The 6,269-nt window shown below is 40.0% G+C and overlaps 1 long non-coding RNA gene across 1 annotated transcript; it reads right to left on the bottom strand.

Annotated features, from left to right (window-relative positions):
• Nucleotides 1-5,416: 5,416 nt before the first annotated feature.
• On the bottom strand, nucleotides 5,417-6,013 carry LOC122812805. Its single transcript, XR_006366573.1, has 4 exons — nucleotides 5,830-6,013; nucleotides 5,704-5,739; nucleotides 5,545-5,595; nucleotides 5,417-5,454 (listed from the first exon to the last, which is right to left on the bottom strand). It is a non-coding gene; the product is annotated as an uncharacterized LOC122812805 (long non-coding RNA).
• Nucleotides 6,014-6,269: the final 256 nt, after the last annotated feature.

Genomic DNA, 6,269 nt, shown 5'->3' with positions numbered 1-6,269 from the left:
ATATATAAGCTCTTCATTAAAAATGGAGACATTTACAGTAGGAAACTAGAGAAATGGAAAATGAAACAAAGCAATTCAGTCAGTTTTCACTTCTTTCATTTGAGTACGCCACCTAATTTCCAAGATTCTCATGCACACATATTAATTCAGACTGACCACCCATATGTTGCATGTAACCCTGTTTTTTTATGCACAACAGCCTATTAAAGTAGCCATTCCAGACTGAAAACAACCAATCAGCCAACCGCAATAACTAAGAAAAAAACTGTCATGCTGTTATCAAGAAAATGAGTCAGTTTATTAGAAAGCAAAAAGTGAAAAAACAATTTGCTTTTGTTTTTACTAAAATATTTCATTTACCTGGTAGCAATTCTGTTTTTAATTTTTATTAATTTATTTATGTTATGCAGCCGTATCTTTGAGTCCTATCAGTAATTTAAAGTCAAGAACAAGTAATAATTTTTTCAGACTATGATAATTGTGGACTCCAAAACACAGTAGTCACTCCTAATGATAAGAAAATGTAACAGAAAAGTGGACCAAAAATTTTATGAAAGCACTCAGTGGAGGCCATACGTGCTTAACATTTTGCTAAAAAGAAAATAATTATACGAATTTCGCAGCAATTCTGTGGATTCCACATTTTTTTTGATAAAAAAATGCAACCCACTGTCAATACATTATAGCAGTCTAAGCTACTACAAGTCTTGCTAGAAGATAATCTACATATCAATCCCAGAAAGCAACCAGCAAGATGCTGAGCCTGGCTACAGTTAATGCAGCTCTCTGACCAGGAAATCATAGATACAAGTTATTCAGAGAGCTGGTGCACCCCACATGTCTTCATGTGGACTGTGAGATAACTCATTCCTGGTAGAAATAAAAGTGTGCCTGAGTCTGGGTATACTGGCTTCACAGACATTCTAGGGGCATATGGCTGATACTGCAAGAGTATCCCAGACAGCTACCAGTTACATTCTAGCACAGTTCTTGGCAATATTGTGCAGGAAAGTGGATGAATTCATCCACTTCCCAGCAGCAGCCATGGAGTGCAGAACTGCCACTGCCAACTTCCTCCATGTCCCTGGTGCAATTCACTGCACCCATGTCAAAACCTCAGTGATACCTGATGTTGAATGTTACATCGATAGAAAGGGTGGCCTTCATTAAATTGTCAGGTTGTATGCTCTACAGATGGCTTCATTATCAATATCATGGCAAGACACACCAAGAGTGCATGATGCAGCCATATGGAAGGAAAGTAGTCTGAAGGCAGCTCTCGATAATGGTGAAATTCCTGAGGGTCTCCTTCTTGGTAAGTACAGGAGGACACCTATGTTGTAATCAGAATCTAGACCAGTCAACAGTAAGCATGAGGACTAAATATGTGTCTTTTCATTCTACAAACAGGTGACTGCAGTTATCCAATGGAGCCTTGGCTTATGAGGCCATGCAGAGCCACATCAACACCTGTTGTGGATGGACACAACAGAGTGCACACCACAACATGGTACACCATTGAGCATGTGTTTGGTGTGCTGAAAGCAAGATTCAGATGTCTGGACACATCTGAGGGTGCACTCCAATATACAGCAGAAAAGTTATCACAGGTGGTCACCATGCATGCCATTCTTCATAACATGATAATATCAAAACATAGTGGCCTGCCAGCTTTAGGGGTGGATGATCTACCCCAAGAAACACAGATGTCTAACATGGAGCTTTCTAAGCTGTCACAGGATGATCCGGAGGACAAAAAGGTGAGAAGAACTAGGCTTGATCGATGGAGGTTGCGGCTGCATATTCTAGCTCAGGCAACACAGGAACATCTGGCTCATAACTTTAGGTCACAACAAGCCACACATACAGAAGTAGACAGATTTAATTTTACATTTCTCATTTTATTTGCATTTGTTTATTGGGGTAGAGCACTGATCTCCATGGATCTTTTTCAGACTCAGCATGTGAGTGCTGTCTGGTTAAGTGACTTGCACAAAGTCACACAGATAAAGCAATGATGTTTACACAGCATTGCCCCATTACAGCAACACAGAACACAACTACTGGAAAAAGGCCATTAGTTGTCCAGATTGAACACCATGCATACCATAAGCACACTATCAACTGCAAAACTATATATACCTAGAAATAAACACATCTAGATGGCTACAGAATAACATTCACCTCAGGACCACTGTAGGCAAGGTACGTTGCCAAAGGTGAACATACTGGCATATGTGTGTCACACCTAAAGTGTGCAAAACAGAAAGTGTTGTTGGCCAGACAGGATGTCATCAAACATTTAATTAGTGTGTGGAGGTAGCAGTATAACTGTCAGTATCTCAATTAATGTAGTGTGGGGGGGTGGGGGTTGCACCTTAACCAAAATAACCTAAATGTATTGGCTGTATGATAACACTGTGAAGCATTACATACATCATAAGAACGTGAGGCACAGTAGTAGAACACCCTTTGTAGCAGACAACAGCTGCAACAGTAACAGCATGGCAAGGGCTGACAAAGAAAAATACATACCCGACAAGGCACAAGTATTACAGGACATGCCTGACCCAGACTGTCACATATAAGGTAACACTGTAATGCACAGATGAGTGCAACAACATGAGTCAGTCATATGCACAAACATGTGCAATTCAACAAAGCAGCAGTGAGAGACATTACATATCAGCCATGGAATAAGAAGCATTGTATTGAGTATGACAACATAGGTATAGATGTGTGTGTAAGCAGGTATGTATGAAAAGACACACATGGGAAGTACACTTCAGCAAGAGGATATCGACAGTGAATATGGAAACAGAGGTACACATTTGCTATGGGGAGGTGTGTGCAGAGCCACAATAAAGTGCCACAAGTATCACCAGTCTGCACAATGAAGTCTACCTGTCCATGCAGGAATGGCAGACAACAATGAGGTGTTTAATGCATAAATCAATGTCATAAGAGCAAGGTAATAGGATGATGGTTTGGAGAAATGATTGTTGTATGTCAACTAGCATGAGCTGCTAAAATGGAATCAAGGTGATTGTCACATTTAGCAGTGCAGTTATCAATATAGTTACTAAAATATCACAATGACAAATGTGTAAAAAATAATACAACTTGAAGGCAGTCACTAATGTCAGATAAATAAGAAAAAAAGCATGTGACATCAGACAATTGAGAAACCACTAACATATACAGTAGGCAGTGGCCAGCACAGCGCTCATCATTGCCACAGATTTAGAGTGGCATAATAGGACACACATTTGATCAACTGTAAGTGCTACACTAATGCAGCCTAGGGCACCCATCCCAACCTAAGAGCTCACACCATGTCTTGGCTGCCCCTGCCTTGGGATCATAGCTCTCAACCTTCCATCTCTAAAATGAGGAACACTAGCCCTCATAATGTGGAACAAATGGACAAAATGTGGAACACATACTAGTGGCTTACTAACAACTTCAACTAGGAAGGTCATAGGATGGTTAAAATATGCTGGCTTTACTTATAAAGAAAATAGTTTAATGAATTAATATGATTCATTTCTATTTACAATGGATTTCACTAAAAAAATCCTAACACTGAATGTGTGACAATAGTCCTTCAATGTGGAACTTTTGAGGAACTTCGAGGAACATGAACATTTTAACACCCCAAATGAGGTACGTTCCTCGTAATGAGGTACACTTGAGGGGAATGCTTGGGATACAGGGTTTGTATGAAAAGTATTGCAATGCATTTGCCTGGATGTGACAACTGAGTTCTGAGTATGTCAACCAATAGCAGATATGCATGCATGTTGTAGCCCAGACAATAATGTACAAGGTCCATGTGTGGGAGGTAATCTGCTCATGAGGGTCAGGGCATGTAACACCCAGTTTCTAATATGGCACTGCTCTAGTACCATCATAACAAGGCTTTCAACAAGGCATGCAACAGATGCCACATTATCACACTGTGCAGCCAATGCTGCCATGACATATTCATGTCTTCATGTCTGTGCTCCTGAACTTCATGTAACACATGCAGCTGGTGTGTTACATGATAATTTCTATGATGGTGCTGTGAACTTTCATTCACTGGTAACAGTAGGCATACACCTTCTGATATGCATCCATGCACTTCAGCTACATTCTGACATGCATTCTAATGGACACTAGAATTCTATTGTGAGGCAGAGTCACCATAGCTACCAGACTCATCTTGGGACAGCAGGTCATAGTCATAGTCATCAACAATATCTGATGCCCCTACATCATCAAACTGGCTGGTCACAACATCCTTCCAGTTGGAGGCTATACCAGGAACCACATGATGGTCCACCTCTGGGCTGGACAATATTGAGCCCAATGCAATGTCCCTTGTGCCTTTGGCCATATTATCAGAGGGAGGCAAATCACATCACACCTTAGGATCAGTGGATGGTCTTGCGAAGAAGGCAGGAAGTGGATTTTCTGCAAATGCAGACAGATGATTCATGTAATATATATTTAAAGAGGGCAAATGAAGCAGGATGTGACTGAAATAATTTGACAAATATCTACCATTATAGTGATATGGACTTAACAGGCTGGCATGGCCATGAACAGTGCAAAGCAATATTAGTCAAACATCAAACAAATGTGTTAGCCAGTGTAAGATATATATATATATATATATATATATATATATATATATATATATATATATATATATATATATATATAATGACCTACCCAGCATGTCTTCTTGTGACTTACCTGCAGGAGTGAGACTTGAAATGCCAGTGTGGTGTAAAAATAGACATACTCAACAGCCCAGTAGGAAGCACATGCACATCATCAGGTATCACTGAATGATGCATAAAACACAGCAAAGAAGAGACACACATACTAGATGGCTGACATTGTTGTCCTGAAGGCAAATGTCCTATGCAGGTGAACAAAACAACATTGCACATAAATGACACAGTGACAAGTAAAGGATTTATTATATAGTCTGGCTTACCAGATCTGTCATCTTTGGATGAGGACATACGCCTTCTACATAGTGTTGAAACTGTAGGTAAAAGTAGAGCACGAACATTACATGACTATCAGTGTCAAGCAAAGAATATACATCAGCCTAACAGAGTATGGAGGCACATGCCAGATCTGTGACATGACTGGACAGATGTTGATGGCCCTATGCAAGTAAATAAAACAGAAATACACATCAAGGTCACAGTGAGACTTAAAGGATATAGAAGTATATCACCCATATAGACTGGCTTATCAGGTCTGTCATCTTTGGATAAGGCTAGAAGCCTTCAATGTAGGGTTGAACCTGTAGGTTAAAGTGAAAAACAAGCAACACATGAGTACATCTCACTCTTAATATTAGGCAATGGAAGGCAAAGAACATACATTAGCCTAACAGAGTACAGAGACACATACCTGATTTGTGGTGTGATTGACCAGGTATTCATGGCCCTGTGCAAGTAAATAAAACACCATTACACATAAAGGTCACAGTGAGACTTAAAGGATATCATAGTATGACATCTATATAGACTGACTTACCAGGTCTTCCATCTTTGGATGAGGCTAGAAGCCCTCATTGTAGTATTGAACCTGTAGGTTAAAGTGGAACACAAGCAGCATATCAGTACATCTCACTCAGCATCAGGCAGTGTCAGGCAATGGATAAACATTAGTCTAAAGGACTACAGAGACACATACCTGATGTGTGCTGTAACTGGCCAGATGTTGATGGCCCTGTACAAGTAAATAAAACACCTTTACACATAAAGGTCATAGTGACACTTAAAGGATATCACAGTATATCATCTATATAGACTGACTTACTAGGTCTGTCATCTTTAAATGAAGCTAGAAGCCTTCTATGTAGTGTTGAACCTGTAGGTGAAAGTGGAACTCAAGCAGCATGTGAGTACATCTCACTCAATGTCAGGCAGTGCCATGCAAAGTATATATATCAGCCTAATGGAATACAGAGATACATACCTGATGTGTGATGTGACTGACCAAATAGCGATGACCCTATGCAAGTAAATAAAATACCATTACACATAAATGTCAGTGGCACTTAAAGGATATCATAGTATACCATCTATGTAGACTGGCTTGCCAGGTCTATCATCTTCAGATTAAACTAGAAACCTTGTATGCAGTGTTGAACCTGTAGGTTAAAGTGGAACACAAGCAACAGGTGAGTACATCTCACTCTTAACATCAGGCAGTGGCAGGCAAGGAATATACATTAGCCTAATGGAGTACAGAGGCAT

The sequence above is a fragment of the Protopterus annectens genome, chromosome 10.part0 (genome assembly GCF_019279795.1).
Source record: "Protopterus annectens isolate FY-2018-M chromosome 10.part0, PAN1.0, whole genome shotgun sequence".
Taxonomy (NCBI): Eukaryota; Metazoa; Chordata; order Ceratodontiformes; family Protopteridae; genus Protopterus; species Protopterus annectens.
This window is presented reverse-complemented; position numbering and strand designations above follow the sequence as displayed.